This window comes from Sus scrofa, chromosome 8 (genome assembly GCF_054392235.1).
Source record: "Sus scrofa isolate SSC_HxYL_T2T_F1_AM1 chromosome 8, Sscrofa_HxYL_maternal_Yorkshire_Landrace_v2.0, whole genome shotgun sequence".
Lineage (NCBI taxonomy): Eukaryota > Metazoa > Chordata > Mammalia > Artiodactyla > Suidae > Sus > Sus scrofa.
In genome coordinates this window covers 9,921,198-9,939,727 of record NC_139390.1, presented here as the reverse complement: position 1 = coordinate 9,939,727, position 18,530 = coordinate 9,921,198, and the positions used below count along the sequence as shown (strand labels likewise).

General features: G+C 38.2%; 1 long non-coding RNA gene across 2 annotated transcripts in view; it reads left to right on the top strand.

Annotated features, from left to right (window-relative positions):
- Positions 1-18,530, top strand: part of LOC102158082 (uncharacterized) — a 383,658-nt gene that overhangs the window by 293,558 nt on the left and 71,570 nt on the right. Inside the window, exon 7 of one of the 2 annotated variants that reach the window (XR_014812147.1) lies at positions 5,412-5,504. The exons of the other annotated variant lie outside the window; for it this stretch is intronic. This is a non-coding gene — a long non-coding RNA (uncharacterized LOC102158082). Of the gene's footprint in view, positions 1-5,411; positions 5,505-18,530 lie in introns of those variants that run through there. 2 annotated transcript variants of the gene reach the window in all.

The window sequence follows — 18,530 nt, the reverse complement described above, 5'->3', positions numbered from 1 at the left end:
TATCTCCTCTGGAATGTCACCACAGCCACCTAACTAGACTCCCTGCTGCCAGATCCATTTTTTCTCTAGGGAGTTTTTAGGGTCATCTTTTCAGAATTAAATTGGACCACACTATTGTAAAGCCCTCAATGGCTCCCCATCGCAACAGGATATAACCTTAGACCTCAGTCTTGCTTGCAAGGCTATCTGCAAGAGGCAAGTCTCACTCACGGTTGTATGAGTCCTACCTGCCAACCCCCCCAGGGTCGGGGCGAGGCCAGGTCACAGGGGAGAAGGATCAAGCCAAAGGGGAAGGGTGCCCATCTGTCTCCCTGTCCCTGTTCCCCCACTTGGCATAGAACATCCTCCTCTCCACCCTACCCCCACCCCTGGAATGCAGCTTGGGGGTGGGGTGGGGGAAGACCCTAGGGGTGAGGTTCCCTCTGCTGAGCCCTGAAAGCAGAGAGGATGGATATATTTCAAGGGAGGAAAATGTCTTCTTCTAATTCTACCATCTTTAAAATTTCCATGAATGAAATCTGCTCATAAACAGGCAAATAAATAAATAAGTAAATAAATAAATAAATGAATTTATAAATAAAAGCTTACCTTCCTACCGACAGAACTCCCTGGACTGAAAAAAAAAAAAAAAAAAAAAAAAAAGTAAATTCCCCCTGTGCTGGGCCTGATTTTTTGTTTCTTTGTTTGTTTTCACCTTTTCAACAGGATATATGTGTAGATACAAAATTTGCCAGTCCCTCTCCTGGATGAGTTTTAAGCCTAGGATGGGACAAATAAATGTGGCAAATAATTATAATACAATATAATACATATCATAAAATACATGCATAGACTATACCACATAATAGGATAACTTAGCTATTTTCTGCATCCCAAAGGAACTATTTGGTACACTGGGGCACTCATTGCTGGAGGGCGGGGGGATTAATGGCAGCCGCTGGGACTACATTGAGCATTTTTGTTACCTTATATAATTTCAGTCCTTGCAACAACATGTGAGAGTGGCATGATCTTTAATCGTCCAGATTAGGAAATTGACCTTCAAAGTATGTTGAGACTGCTAAAATCAGCCAGGATGTATGTACAGAGCTGGGCTTTAAATTCAAAGGGGTCCATTTATATAGTGAAACATATAAGCAATGAATCTCATCCATGAAGAGCATCCTAATATTCATTAGCCCCTCTTTAAATGAATCCCATCTCCTGCCCCTTGGCCAACCTCACCAAATTCTAGTCTACCTGTCGAGGGTGGTGCATCTGAACTCCTAGGCATTTCACAAAGTCCTCCAGGAGATACTGAAAGATTCCTGAAAAGACTCAGTCCTAAGCACTATCCCACATTCGCTACCACATCAGGGATTAGTTTAAACAGTTTGCTGGCTTAGTTTAATGGTTGTGTAGAGGGGTGGCTTGTTGTGGCATGCCCCAAGCCACTGCATTCAAGGGACTAGGCCCTTCTTTTTTCTTTAATCAAAACAGTCTAATTTAGAGAAACATGCAGCTGAAATGATGGATGTAGAGGTAGAGTTGTTTATTAATAATGATGTGCATGTGCATATTATGTTTTATAATTCACACATTATTTAATCACTCATCATTGCTCTTGGTCCTAAGGCTGTTAAGATATGATGAGTTACACTGACACAATCCTCTTGAAAATGAAACTCTGATACATCTTGTTCAACAATGGGAACAAGTTCCATAAACTTTAAGATTCTGGCAAATGGGGTGGAGAGGTCCATTTTATCCTGCCTGTTTACAAAAATGTCTTAAATTTAGATTTTTAAAATACTGTCTACAAATGGAGGTCACTCTCTGTATATATTTGTGTGTTTATGTGTATATTTTTCATAATCTACTCTTTCTATTTCTTTTTTTTTTTGCTTTTTATTTTTTCCTTTTTTTTTTCCTTAAAGTATAGCTGATTTACAGTGTTTCTTCAATTTCTGTTGTATAGATAGCAAAGTGACCTAGTCACACACAGCTCCCTGTGCTGTACAGCAGGAGCACATTGTCCATCCATTCCAAAAGTTACAGTTTGGGTCCACCAATCCCAAACTCCCTGTTCTTCCCACTCCCTCTCCCCTCCCCCTTGAGATCCACAAGTTTGCTCTCCATATCCATGATCTGTTGCTGTTTGTTGGATAGGATCTTCTGTGCCATATTTTATATTCCACATATATGCAATATCATATGGTAGTTGTCTTTTTCTTTCTGACTTACTTCACTTAGTATGAGAATCTCTAGTTCCATCCAGATTGCTGCAAATGACATTATTTTGTTCTTTTTTATGGCTCAGTAGTATTCCACTGTATATATATAATGCCATATTGTAATATACATATGCCACAACTTCTTAATACATTCATCTGCCAATGAACATTTAACTTGTTTCCATTTCTCGGTTATTGTGAATAGTTCTGCTATGAACACAGGGGTAAATGTATTTTTTTTAATTAATGTTTTGTACAATGTATGCCAGGGAGTTGGACCGCTGGATCATATGGTAGTTCTATATGTAGTTTTCTGAGGTACCTCCATACTGCTTTTCATAGTGGTTGTACCAATTCCCACCAACAGTGTAGGAGAGTACCCTTTTCTCCATACCTCCTTCAGCACTTGTTATCTGTAGATGTATTAATGATAGTCATTCTGACTTGAGTGAGATGGTACCTCACTGCAGTTTTGATTGGCATTTCTCTAATAATTAGTAATGTTGAGCATTTTTTTATGTGCCTATTGGCCACCCATATGTCTTCTTCAGAAAAATGTCTACTAGGTCTCTGCCTATTTTTCAATTGAGTTGTTGCTGTTGTTGTTGTTGAGTTGTATGAGTTGTTTATATATTTTGGAGATTAGGCTTTTGTTGCATTGTTTGCAAAGATCTTTTTCCCATTTTGTGGGTTATCTTTTGGTTTTTTAAAATGATTTCCTTTGCTGTGAAAAAGCTTTTGAGTTTAATTAGGTCCCTTGGGTTTATTTTTGTTTTTATTGTCATTATTCTAGGAGGTGGATCAAACAAGATGTTGCTGTGATTTAGGTCAAAGAGTATTCTGCCTATATTTTCCTTTAGAAGTTTATAGGATCTGGCCTTATATTTAGGTGTTTAATCCATTTTGAATTTATTTTTGTGTATTTTGTTAGAGAGTGTTCTAATTTCATTCTTTTACATGTAGCTCTCCAGTTTTCCCAGCACCACTTATCAAAGAGACTTTCTTCCACTGTTTATTCTTGCCTCCTTTGTCATAGATTAGTTGAGATAGGTGCTTGAGGTTATTTCTGGTCTTTCTATCCTGTTCCTTTGATCTATTTCTGTTTTTGTGCTAATATCATATTGCTTTAATAACTTTAGCTTTATATATTGTTTGAAATCAGAGGGCCTGATTCCTCCATTTCTGTTTTTCTTTTTCAACATTACTTTGGCTATTTGGGCTCTTTTGTGTTTCCATATAAATTTTAAAACCTTCTGTCCTATTTCTGTGAAGAATATCCCTGGTAATTTGATAGGGATTGAATTGAATCTGTAGATTGCCTTGGGTAGTGCTCTTGATATTTCTTCTTCTGTTAATACCCAAGGATCCTAAAAAATTGGGCAAAGTTTAATACTGTGTCCATAGTCCCTTATATATTAAGTGGAAAAGGACAGGTTCAATAGGCATTAGAACCAGCAAGGCCCAGACTTCTCTTTCCTCTGGCCCCCAAACCCTCTGGGAACTTGACTGTGAAACTCATTTTCAAGTCCCAGCTGCCATGCATCTCAGCCTGTGCATGTTGGTGAATCACTACTCTCTGGGTCTCAAGTTTCTTCATCTATAAAATAGCAAAGCAAATCTAAGTCCATGATCGCTTTTCACAATTCTAAAATCCAAAAAGCCCTGAGACCTAAAATGGCTTTTTTTATAGGTTTGGAACAAAATATCCTTTTGGCAGCAAAACTTTCCTGAATGACACACAGTTATTTAAGTCATCACTTAACACACTCAGTCTCAATATTCATAATGTAAGATGTATAAATATTAATGGGATTATGCTGAAGATGTTATGCAGTATACAATGGTTGTAATATGCTACCTGTGTAGAGCTACAAAGTTTTGAATATCAAAAACCTGCAGGATCCAGGAGTTTCATGTGGGGCACTGTGGTCCCTTCCTGTGTGGTGAGCTGCTGAGTTTGAAGAAGGTAGAATCCCTGGCTCATAGTAAGAACTCAGCAAGTGGTAGCCTTCATTTACAAGCTATGCTTTTGAATCTTACCCATTAAACTCTAGCACTCCTGCCACTTCCCAGGCTGTCTATCTGATAAACATCTGGCTTTGAATCAAGCCTCCATTCTTCTTTAGCTAATGCTGTCTTAGCTAGAGATTATCGGAAACCTAGGGAGTTTCTTCTCTGGCTTCATTTGCCTCTGCTGGACCAGGGAGATTACTGAATCCTAGCATCACGAAGACTCTCAGTGAGACTCCTACATATGCTTCTTTACTTTGCCATGGATAATGAAAGTGGAAGAGAGCAGAGTGAGAGACTACAAAAGAAACATGCCGTTTCACAAAAGAGTTTGTTACCTTTGACTAATACTAGCTTCTTCTTAGCAGGTAGGTAGTTTATTGATTCATTTGGTTGTTGGGCAGTTTTTCCTCTTTCATTGATTCATTCTATTATTCATATGTACATTCACCCATGTATTCATTCATTTTTTTCATACAATAATTTAACAAATGTGACCATTTTTTATCAGCCTTCAATGATTCCATTTATTAGATGACCCCAAGGCCCCAAGAACTAAACAGAGGAATAAAAATCAAATTTTCATCTGGTTTATCAGGTTGTTTATCTTCTATGTGTTTGTTTATTTTGGGGTTAAAGTACATGGGTAAAAGAATTAAATACTTAACTTGTGGAGATCCACTCTCCAAGTACTTTGTGTAGGGTAGAAGCCGTCATATATAAAATTAGAACAGAGTGTTAAGAATTAGCAAGTCTTATAGTCAACACATTATATACCTTGCTTGTTTGAATTCTCCACATTTTCTGAAAAGTTAAGATTTTCATCAGCAAAATTTATAAATGTACCCTGGTTACCAGTCTGTTTCAAACCTAGGTTAGTTCAACCTCACATTTGTCATGGATTTCCAGTTATATTCCATATCCTCCCAAGAAGGACCAGAATAGGAAGGGACAGTGGTAGGGGGATGAACTCTGTTAACTTCACAACTTTGCTGAGGGTCAATCAGAATAAATTGCAAAACAGAAAATTGGTCTTAGACTCTTTGGAAGAAGGTGAGCCCTAAGGAGGCAGTAAAAACACTTTGAATTCAGAACAGTATTCAAAGCATCTGGCTTAGTACCTGGCACAAATAAATCTTTGAATAAATGAGATATGTGATTGAATATAACTGCAATTGATTTTTTAAGAGAGAGAAGAAGGAAGAAGAGGAGGAGAAAGACGAGGAAGAAAAAAGAATGGGGAGGAAGAAAAGGGAAATGGAAATAATAAAACAAAACAAAGGAAGGAACAAAAGAAGCAAGAACATAAGAATGAAACAGGCCTGTTGCCCTAGCAACTGGATTTGCTCTCATCACTTCTGTAAGACTGCTCTCTCTCTAGCGTCTCTGTTGATAGCCATGACAAATTCAACAACAAAGTGCTTATTGAGAGTCTGTAAACCTGTTTGACACAAAGTAGCTGGGTGATTTGAAGAACAGATCCTAACTGACACCCCTCCCCAGCCCCAAGTGATCCTTGACTCCAGGTGTTTATTCATTTGTACAGTGCCCTCCTCTTGGGTGTGGCTGTAACCTGGGACTTGATCCTAATCAATGTAATGTGACAAATTTTATGGGTTGTCACTCCCATGATTGCATTAGATTATGTAAGACTCTGTTTTGCTAGAAGATTCATTCTGGAGAGTCTTATAGGCTTGATGAAGCAAATGGTCATGTTCAGAAACCTCACATAGCAAGGAACTGTGGGTGGCTTCTAGGAATTGCATGAAACCTCCACCCAACAACCAGCAAATGACTGAGTAAGCTTGGAAATTAGCATCTTCCCCACCTGAGCCTACAGATAAGAACACAGCCCAGCAGAGTCTCAATTGCCACATTGCGAAGCTCCAAGCAAAAGGCCCAGCTAATCCGTGGCTGGACTTCTGACCCACAAAAACTCTGATATAGTAAATGTGCATTTTGTTTGAGCTGCTAAATATTGTAGAAATATTGTTATGCAGCACAGAAAACAAATAAAGTGGCTTTGGATGCTGATATTTCTATATTGTAGGTCCATGTTCTATAAAATAGAAATGACAATGGGATCCACCCTGGAGCACAGTTGTGAACAATGTAATGCTAATATATATAGAACACAGAATATACTGCCACATAAAGAGACACATAAGCTCAACTATTATAATTACTTGTGACGGATGACTTTGAAATTGTTTAACATCGTCTTGAAAAATATATCTCCCTTGGCCCTTATAATATTTTTTTCTCTAGTTTTTCTTATTTTTGTTCATATGTTACAGTCTCAATCACTGACCTCTCTTCTCTTTAGTTCTTCCTTTGGAATTGCGTCTTCTTTTCTGCTCCCCTTCAGTGTCCCCCTGAGTGTTCCAGGAAAGAAGAGTAGCTTTCTTTCATCTCATGGTGTACTAAGCACTTCTGGTGAACTAGCTCCCTGCAGACCTTGTTGGAATTATTTCCATTGAAAAGTAATGAGAAATTAAAGAAACAAACAAATAAAACAATACAAAAAAAAAAACCCACAAAGTGATGGATTGAAGTAAAAATAAGCCTTCAATATCCAACACCTATGTCAGGAACATTTCCATTTTGTAATTAATCTACACAGCTGTCCCATGAGATGAGCGTTATTGACACCAAAAAGAAAAAGAAAAGAAAAAAAAAAGAGATTCAAAGAGGTGAGTACAGGGTGAGTAATGGAAAGAGTGTGAGCTTTACATCCAAACGTGCTTTCAAAATTGGCCCCTGTGTGACTTTAGACAAATTGTTTAACCTTTCTGAGTTTATTTCTTTATGACAAAATGAGGATAGCAATATTCATCTCAGAGAGTTGTGAGAATCAACACATGTGCCTGATGGGAACTCAGTACCTAATGGCTCAATTTATCTCAGGCTACTCTGAGAGGGCTGAGATTCATGCCTGAGTTCCCCATCTCAAAGAGATGATAAGGAGAAAAATAGATATATAGATAGATAGATATCTGAAAATTCATAAGGTGATACTTGATGGTTTTCAGGCAAAAATGTCATGACAGTTGAGGGAGATTTTAGAGGCTTCCCTGGTTTATGGAGAGGGAAGGAGGGCTTAGGAAAAACACCTGCGTTCCAGACAGTCTCAAGAGAATCTGTTGGTGCTTACTCTAAGCATGGAAAGGTTGCAATTTAAAGACTCTAAGTGCTCTTTGAAAGCAAAATTCTTGGCACTTCACTCTTTGAAGTTTTAAAGTGTGTTCAGATCCAAATGTCTACCTTGACACCTGAGAACACCCATGTCCTATTTGCCATAGTGTTATAATGCCTTGCCATAAAAAATCCATTTATCCCAGGATTCTAGCATCTTGATGGTGGGCTAGTGATAGGAATCTGTATGTAGGAGGGTTTTGAAAGCTCAACAGAAAGACTTTGTCTTAAGGGTATAGGGAGCTAGAATGCAAAGGCAGGATCAATGGGAAGAATGTGAATGAACAAAGAAGGATGGGCAGTCCATGATTCTTACGCACTCCCATCCACATTCTGCTCTCCACGATGCCCACATTCTGGAGACTTTAGATCTGGGAAGAAGAGGTGGTGAAAACAAAAGACATATCTTGCTAAAATCTCTATAATTCCATAACGATGGAAGCTATCCTGTCTCACTTTATTGCAAGAGGTAAGGGACCCAGGAATCTGGTCTAAGGGAAAGGTTTCTGAGTGTATCCTATAAAGACGAAGCACAGAACTGAGCTAGAAGAGGATCTCAACATGCCCTGAAGGCAGGTCAAAGCAGTTATGAGGAATGTGAAGGTTTCTGTATCACCAGAAATTCTTCGGGTAAAAGTGAAGACAGCCAAGTTTTGTGTTTTATCGATAGAAATCATATATGTCTATAACCGTTTCTATGTAGTGTAGAATTTTTTTGTTTGTTTCTATAGCCATTTAGAAAAAATCTCTGGGTTAGAGACATCCTCAGAACATGCTGACATGTGAACAGTTGAACCATTTGCAGATATGCATGCAATTATATCAGTAAGTAAAGTAGCACTTCTGTAGTGGTATATGCTCACTTTCATAAAATAGCTAGTTAAGACAAGCTGTTAGCAGCTGACTCACAAATCAGGGAAAGATTTTCTTGAGAGGAAGTTTTGAACTCCAAAAGCAAGCACTATAAGGGGCTTCACCGGGCAGCACCTTTGAAAGACCATGTGATGCTTCTCCAAAATCTGGGTGCCCAAACTTTTAAGGAACTCCCTTGCCAGCAGGAACTCTTTTCCTGAATTAAGTTAGACCATCTCACTAATGGCTAGACAGGTTCACCAGCTCCTCCAGGGCTGCTTCTTACTTTTTTTTTTTTTTTTTTTTTTTGCCAAATTTGAACCTTGACTCCCATCCATGACTCCAACTCTGGTATCTTTTGCCCTGGATTTTTTTGTGCTTTATGACTTGACATCTAGGATTTGATTTGGCTTCACTTCTTGCCTCTGACCTTGATTCCTAGACTGTGCTTGATATTTGTCTGTGGCTCAGTTAGAATTATAACCTCTGGACCACCCTTTACTGTTTTAATTCTCCATTTGGAAGTTCATGGCTTATATATACACACTCAGTCCCAGGTCCATCATTGAAGTGGGGGGAAGAGACTATCCTTCCCACACTACTTTTATCTTTAAGATGCCCTTCTGTGACTTCTTTGCCCATTGAGGTTAATAACAAATAATCTGTTAACCTAATTTTACAACATACATGCAAATAGAAGTGAGAGGGGCCGTGTGATTTTCTTCAAGAATAAAATCCTGAAGGGTAATTCCATGAGTGAAATATTATCACCACACCTTCCAAAAGGGGAGAGATCTGATTAGGTTTAATGGCAGAAGAAACCAAGTGAGTCTAGGAGAAACTGAAGACAATATCAGAGAATTTGTTGATATGGTTGAAGAAACTACTACCCACCTGGTTATCTGATGTAACCAGATAATTTCATTCCCAAGGATACACAAAAACACATGACGAACAAAAAGGACATTTTGATGAACATTGGCCAGTGACAAACCAATGTCCATAGCATCTGAGGTTGTCAATTTTCCCCAATGAACAGCAGTAATAGATACTTAAATAGACATTGAAAAGCCTTAAAACCTACCAAATTAATATTATTAGTATGCATGGTTTAAAAAAAAGTGGGATTTCCAGTGAATCATAGAGCATTCTAAAGAAGACTGAAGACCAAAGAAAGGTTTCAAGGAACTCATATTTCACTTCCAAGTCTCGAAGGACCACCAATAAGCTTTGGTCCATTTCAAGTTATTTTCTCAGCTATTGCTTCTCTGTGGTCTGTATAAAAACACTCTTTCCTCTTTCATCTAATATGCTTATTGGGATTGATTTTTGTCTCAACAAACTAGGTCGAGTTGGCATCTGCCTCATGTGGCTTCACTCTTTTCTTAGGAGAGCCAGGGTCATGGGAAACATCTGGCAGATGTCTTTTTAAAGGATATTTTAAATAGGTGACTATGGCAACCGTTGAGAGCTCTGTAAGAGAGGTTATAAAATCTCCTCTCTCCTGATCATCACCCCACAAACTGTAAACATATTTCCATACTAAGCTAACATATGTTTTTTAAGTGCAAAGGGGCCAATGCAGCATTTTTCTGGCAAGAGCACTTTTTTTTTTTTTTTTTTTTTTTTTTTTTTGTCTTTTTGCCGTTTCTTGCGCCGCTCCCACGGCATATGGAGGTTCCCAGGCTAGGGGTCTAATCGGAGCTGTAGCTGCCAGCCTACGCCAGAGCCACAGCAACACGGGATCCGAGCCACATCTGCAACCCACACCACAGCTCACGGCAACGCCGGATTGTCAACCCACTGAGCAAGGCCAGGGATCAAACCCACAACCTCATGGTTCCTAGTCGGATTCGTTAACCACTGTGCCACAACGGGAACTGCAAAACCACTTTAGAAATTGAGTTGAGGAGTTCCCGTCCTGGCGCAGTGGTTAACGAATCCGACTAGGAACCATGAGGTTGCGGGTTCGGTCCCTGCCCTTGCTCAGTGGGTTAACGATCCGGCGTTGCCGTGAGCTGTGGTGTAGGTTGCAGACGTGGCTCGGATCCCGCGTTGCTGTGGCTCTGGCGTAGGCCCGTGGCTACAGCTCCAATTCAACCCCTAGCCTGGGAACCTCCATATGCCGTGGGAGCGGCCCAAGAAATAGCAACAACAACAACAACAACAACAAAAGACAAAAAAAAAAAAAAAAAAAAAAAAGAAATTGAGTTGAGGTTCCCCAGGGCAGACAGTCAACTCTTTCAAAGGGAAAGGAAAATGCCATAGAGACTATTAAAGCTGGAATGAACTAAATAAACCCCTTTATCCAATAGATTTCTCATACTAATGAGGAAACTGAGGTTCACAGATATAGACATATGTATACATCATTCATGTTTAAAAAGAGTTTGGAAAATACATGTATCAAATGTCATAATAGCAATAACAAAATTGTCCTTATGCTTTATTTTTCATATTGACCCTCCGAGTGTTTCATACTGCCTTTTTTACGTCTAGTGGCCTGGCACATATGCACTTGCATATGCTACTTATCAACTAAAAGTTTTATTTATTCCTTATGCACTTGCTCAAAATAAATCCTTAAGAACTGAATATTTATTTCTAGGGAAGACTTTTCTTGTTTCAACATGTGTAGTATATTGTTTGTTTGCTTCTCTGCCAAGTCAAAATGACTCTGTGTTTGTTACACAGGCCCTCCCTCTGGTCCAAAGGCACCCTCCCTCGCCCCCATCCAGCTGCCTTTCTACACTCTTCCTTGAGTATCTTCTCTCCAGTGCACTCAGCATCCTCTGTTCACACCAGCAGAGAGAGGAAAAATTTAAAATCATTTTAATAAAGACATTTGTCTTACTTGTATTCTGAGCTAAAAATGGATCAATATTTTTTCTTTCTAAATTAAAAGAAGAAGCATTACAGTGGCATTTCCAGTATTCATATATAAACAACCCTTTTCCCTTTCCTCACTAACCCACAACTGTGATTCAAGATGTATCTGTTTAACTGTATCCTGCCTGCTATCAGGTAAGTTAGATGGATCAGTTGACCTGATATCATCCTACCAATTATACATGGAAGGAAAAGCAAAGAAGAAAAGTAGTAGTTATTGAGATTAGTTCATATGTCAGATGTGTTTTCCCCTGGTACATATGGTTATTTAGTTGTTCCAGCACCATGTATTGAAAAAACTTCCATTTCTTTTCAGTATTTCTTCTCTTCAGTATATCTTCTCTTTTTGTAAACAATATATATACATACTATATTAATATATATTTATATATGGAAAACACACACACACATACACATTATTTCTGGACTCTATATGTCCATTGTTTAAAATTTCAACTTTTCTGAACAATTTTTTCAGTACATAGGCTTACATATATTTTGTTAGTTTCATATTTTTGTATCCTATATTAGATAATAGCTCATTTTTAAGTTTTAAGTTTTCATTGCCAGAATATGAAACATTATCATTACTATTAATTAAAACATTATTAACTATATTAGGTAAGATTGCTAAAATCCCTTATCATGTCTGGTAACTTGAAGATTCCTTTAGATTTTCTACATGTATGGTATATCTTCTGAAAATAATAACTATTTAAACTTTTCCTTTCCAACTTCTGTGATTTTCATTTTCCCCAGTACATTGTTGAAGTAAAATGATAAGAGTGACTTGCTATTGACCTTAGGGGGAAAGCATTTAGCATTTCAATGTTACATATAATGTTTATCAGAGTAAGTTTTCTGGTAAGTGTCATTTATCACATTGAGGAAATTCCTTTGTATTCCTAATTAGCTGGGTTTTTTTTTCTTTTTAATCACGTAGAGTGTGGAATTTTATCCAATTTTTTTTATTTTTGGTTTTTCTTTTTAGGGCCATACCTGCGGCATATAGCAGTTCCCCAGGCTGGGGGTCGAATCAGAGCAGCACCTGCCAGCCTTTGCCTCAGCCACAGCAATGCCAGATCTGATCTGCATCAGCAACGTACATTGCAGCTTGCAATGCTGGATCCTTAACCCAGTGATCAAACCCACGTCCTCATGGATACTAGTTAGATCCCTAACCCACTGAGCCACATTGGGGACTCCTCCAATTTTTTCTTGCATCAATTTAAATGGTTACATTTATTTTCTCCTTTATTCAGTTAATATTGTTAATTAAAGTGCTTTTTTTGAAATGTTAAACCAACCTTGCATACACAGGATAAACCAAACTTGATCATGTGTTATTATGTATTTATACATTGCTGGATTTATTTCCTAATATTTATATATGTTTTGTAACAGCTTTCTATAGGTGTAACTGAGACATAAAATTACATATATGTTTAAGTTACACAACTTGATGTTCGACATACACACGTGTTGTGAAATGATTACCACAATCTAGCTAATTAGCCTACCCATCCTCAGAGTTATTTCTTTTCTTTTTTTTTTCTGTGATGAGAATATTTTAGATCTACCATCTCAGCAAATTTCGAGTATACAATACCACATTGTTAACACTAGTTACCACGCTATACACTAGGTTTTCAGGACTATCTTACCTAAATGAAACTTCACACCCTCTTAATGTGTGTGCACATTTGTAGCATTTACACAACAAAAACTATCTAACACTAAAACTGTCTACAAAAGATGACTATTGACTTTCCGATGAGGAAATTGAGTCTGGAAAAATATCTAGATAATTTCATCAAAGTCCAACCAATGGCAAGAGAGTGAGTATAATGTTTAAACCTAACATTTTGCTTGTTCAGAGCTCTGTACAGGACTATGAAAAGGAGTTCTGTGTCAAAGCAAAGTCCCACGTTTGTTTTCTATCCTTGCATTCTGGTAAATTCCTTCATAGTGATCAGCCCAAAAATAATGATGTGTTTGTTTATGTGATTGCTTAAGCTTCTTCTTTCTCTAGCCCTATATTTTAAACCTATCTCCTCCATACCTAAAGAGCATAGTCTTTGCCACTCCTGTTCATGGATATACCACCAGCACCTAGCGGAATGCCCAGCACATAGAAAACACCCAAGAGCAAGGCATTTCTAGGGTGAGTGGAAACAAGATGCAAAGAACCTTTAAGCCAAATTGAGCCCAAATAGCTTTTCCACCAATTTCACCAACTCCTCTGAGAATGACATTTAATGTCACATTTTTCTTCTATAAAATGGTGCTAACAAAACATAAATGTCACAGCTAGTATAAGAAAACCACTAAAAAAATCAATGTAAAGTGATCAACCCGAGTTCCAGAAAATCCTTTTTTCCCCCGTCCCTTCAAGGTTGTTTCATCCATATATCACGTTTGGTGTGGAAAGAGATTCCACTTAAATTGTGAAAGCAACATTTGATTTTAAAGAATAAACGTAGTGCTGATTAGAGTCACCTAAAAGAAGTTCTAGCCTTTAAGCTGAATTCATGAAATGAACATTGCCTTAGTTCTCTGCCTGTGCTCTTGCTAGAATGAGTAAAAGGGGGAATTTTAGAAGAGAAAGGAAAATAATTCCAGCTGGCTCAGACTTATAAGTGGAAGGCAGTGCATGCCAAGAACATATGGCAATTCATTCAGCAAACATTTATGGGGTACCTATTATGTGCGGTGTGAGTAATATGTACCGGAAGATGAAAAAATGTTTCAAGTTTCTCCTCATCCAAGGGTAATTGTCACACCCTGGAAAAAGTCTGCATTTTGCACTAATTTTATACATGATTTGGGGGAAAATACATTTTCTCTTGACTTTAGCTTTTATATTTGCAAGACAATAAAGAAAAAACAATTTCCAGGTTGTCTTCACACAATCATGGAGCATTCCAAGGGAGATGTATGTGAAAGAGCCACTCATCCAGCCATACAACAAACATTAACTGAATCCCTTCTATAATCTAGGTATTGGCCATACCAGGGTTGGCCATACCAAGGTTGGCATACAAGTGCCTATCCTTACTGATTTTATGTGCTTTACCAGCTGGAAAGTACTTGGCAAATCATGAGAGGTGCACAAAGTCTCAGACACTAAAAAAATTTAGCAAGGCTACACCTTGCCACAGTGTAGTAGAAGCACTAGTGGTAGCTCTCACTCATTTGCTTGATTTTGTTGAGGGCCAGGAGAGCATTTTAGTAATGAAACACACTCTTCAAGGAAACAGCATTAATCTTCTCAACTTACCATGTACTGTGTACGTCCAGAATCCTATAAGCCTGTCTAATGTCTAGGATGGTTAGAATGAGCCTTCCCAGACTCAATGTTTCCTTCAAAATTATTCAGAACCAGTAGGACCATTAGCACTGACTTGACTTTAACAGGAAAACCCAATGTATGATATTACTAAGGGTCAACAAAGCACAGTTCTCTAGGCTTGTGCACTTGATGTACTTATTGTCTAATGTGTTTCTGATTTGGCTCTTAGGTCTAAATCTATATTGGGTTTGCTTATCAACTAAAGCCAGAGCTCCACAACTTAAACTTCAGTTAAGTTTTCATGGTTACAGACGGTTTTATCCATCAGCTATCTAATCATTTAAGGATGACCATACCCATCTACACACCGACATATTTCTATATGTGACCTATCATGTAGGCAAAATTTAGCCTCCACAGTGGGAAGTATAAGGCTGCTGAAAACAGCCCTTTTTCTGAATTCATCCTATTTCCTGCACTCTATACTCCCACAACGATCTCTGCATAATTCCATCTCAAACTCTATCCCACTGCCCAATAATAATCTGTTGTCAACATTTGTCATCCGAATCCTATTTCCGCTTCTTATCATCCGTGCAAGCTCCCTCTCTCGGATCACGGTGGTAATAATGTCCCTCACAGGTTTGTGACCATGAAATACATAAAGTGCCCAGCAGAATAACCACTAGCACCATCTCCTTCCCTATGGTTGTCGCTGTTTCCCATAAAAATGGCTCCAGCAGCTAAATCTTGTGTCTGGTAGCCCCGCCCCCAGGTGGGCTGCCCTCTCTGGTTAGCTGGGGCTGCTTGGGGTCAAGGTCAGTTTTTAAACTCAAGGATACTGGAAATAGAGACCAGAAAGAGCCAGCAATTTGGAACCGCACCCATTTAAATCAGCAGAGTTCTGGGTCAAGGACTAGGTTTGCTCACCTCCAAAGCGCAGTTCCAGGAAAAGCTTGGCACAGAGTTGCAACTCAATAAATGTTTAGTAAAGAGGTGAAGTAAGTAACTCTGTGTGGTCGCAAGATAAAACAGATAAAATGTAACTCTAATGACCATTTCACAAATTCAAGGGTAATCTATTTAAGGAAACAGGCTATTTGGTAAATTGTGCTGGTTGCATAATATTTGACAGTTTATCAAACCAATTCATTTTAATGTAAAGTCCACTGTGGAAAATGAAGTTCATGATTTTTATTTATCTATTGTTGCAATTTGGAAGTCACTGCCTGTTCATTGTCTTTAAAAATTATAATTAAACACCAAAGTTAATTGTATTAGCCTAGCTAATATAAAATAACTATGTGCTTAATGCTAAACACATTTTTGAAATTCACTTAAATGTCAAGTGCTTCCTGACATGTTATTTAAAAGAGAAATATACATGGGAGATATGGGATCTGAATTTTAAAAACCAAGATTCAAATATTCCTAACTTTCAGTTTCCTCATTTATAAATAGCATTAGCGATTCCTGCCTCATCAGGTTATTAGAAAAACCAAATAAAATAATTCCCTGTAAAATGCAGTAGGCACTAAATAATTTATCCCTCTTTCCTAGAATAATTCTCAACACATAAAATAATTGTTATTATAGCATTATGGATACTGGAATAACATGTGAAGTGCTTTTAAATAATAAATTGCTATTAAAATGTCATTAATAAATTTAGAATTATTAGTAGAGCTGAAAGTATTTTATTCCAATTCTCTTAAAGTCTTCCTTTAAAAAAATTTAATGGTTGTTTTTGACAAAAATTGATTTATTTAAAGAAATTAAAATAGGACAAGCCTAAAATGATATTTTTGCCCTATTTTTAGAGCCTACAAAATGTAAGTTCGGGCTGACAAGGTCTGTGCCAATTCTCTACCTAATGGAGTTAAAATTTCACGCTTTTACATCATTTGCGAGAACAGATTTTACTGCTGAGTAAGTGAAACCTAATGTGGTCAGTAGGATGCTCTTAGAAGAGCAGAAACTTTTTTTTTAACTTTTCCTACTGCAAGGTTATTGTTAATAGGTTATTCTTCTTGCATCCCAATTAACAGAAGCCGGAAAGAATCGCCACTTTCCCCTAAGCATGGAACAGCAGGTTAGCTGCTGGTGGCCTACTAACAGCATCTCATTTATCCAGCATCACTGAAAGATGTGCTTTTTGGTAAGAGACAAGTTTTGCACACCACTGAAAGCTACACTTTCAATACAGCAACTAATCTTGAATAAATATTTGAGTGGAACTTTTATAAATGAACTTTATATTTCTCTGTTAACTAAAATGATATCAAATGTGCTCTGACGTAATTTAGTATATCGTCAAGGGTGTGAAGAGTGAAAACCTATTTGTGCCTATACTAAATGCCTCCAGTGTAGACAGGGCTGAGGCCGATACTACTTCAGTTCACTCCAAGAAGTTAGAGTCTGCTAGCCATTGCTTAGATGAGCCTTAGACAGCATCTACACAGGCTTAACGTGAGTTCAAGGAAAAAAAAAAAACCAGTCCTGCCATTTCCACAACATGGATGAACCTGGAGGGCATTTATGTTAAGTCAAGTAAGCCAGTCACAGAAGGATAAATACTGCATGATTCCAATTGTATTAGGGACCTAAAACAGACAAACTCAGAGAAGACATGATTCAAATACTAGAATTCAATTTCCATTCAAGTTTTTATTTCATTCTTCAGTAGGTTCTTTTTAATTTTTATTTTATTTTATTTTATTTTATTTTATTTTATTTATGTTTGCCTTTTAAGGCTGCACCCACAGCATTTGGAGGTTCTCAGGCTAGGGGTCCAATTGGAGCCACAGCTGCTGGCCTACACCACAGTCACAGCAACGCAAGATCTGAACTGCATCTGTGACCTGCTCACACGGCAACGCTGGATCCTTAACCCACTGATCAAGGCCAGGGATTGAACTCGTATCCTCATGGATCCTAGTCAGATTTGTTAACCGCTGAGCCAGAAAGAGAACTCCTTATGTTTATTTTATAATTTGTATTCTCAGCATAAAAAGTTGTATGTGTCTTTATGTTGTTATAGATGAACAAACATAGGTGTATTTATGGTGCATGCTCAGAATTTTTTTTCCCTGATGGGATGTGCAAACAAACAAAAAAAATGAGAGAATAGTTTTAAACCATAGTTAGCATTGAAAGTGTGTTTGTACCTAGACTGACGGCAGATTTTATTTATTTAATAAATGCCCACCCATACAGAATTCAAAATGTACCTGACATTATGCTAAATACTGTCCAAATATTGGCTTGTACAAAATGAATGGAAAAACTTAAATTTAAAATAAGATTTCTGGGAGTTCCCTTCGTGGCGCAGTGGTTAACGAATCCGACTAGGAACCATGAGGTTGCGGGTTCGGTCCCTGCCCTTGCTCAGTGGGTTAACGATCCAGCGTTGCCGTGAGCTGTGGTGTAGGTTGCAGACGTGGCTCGGATCCCGCGTTGCTGTGGCTCTGGCGTAGGCCGGTGGCTACAGCTCTGATTGGACCCCTAGCCTGGGAACCTCCATATGCCGCGGGAGCGGCCCAAGAAATAGCAACAACAACAACAACAACAACAACAACAAAAGACAAAAAAAAGACAAAAAATAAAATAAAATAAAATAAGATTTCTCCTAGATTATTCATTCTTAATGGGGGGATGGGAAGTAGGGTAGGACTATTGCTCCCAAAGGGGAGAATATGTGTTCTTGGCGGGAGGGGGAGAAAATCGGACTTTTTTTATATGTACAGCAAATCTACATCCAGTACATAAACATATACTATGTAACTGATATTGACATTTCATGGGGATCAGTTAGGATATCAGTGTCTAGAAAAGCTCCTAAGTGTTGCTAATGAAAAAATAAAACTAAAAGTTTAAGAAACACAGTCCTAGAGGAGTTCCCATTGTGGGCCAGCAGAAACAAACCAGACTAGTATCCATGAGGGTGTGGGTTCGATCCCTGGCCTCGCTCAGTGGGTTAAGGATCTGGCATTGCCACAGACTGCAGGGTAGGTCGAGACGTGGCTGGGATCTGACATTGCTGTGGCTGTGGCTGGCTGCTGTAGCTCTGCTTCGACCCC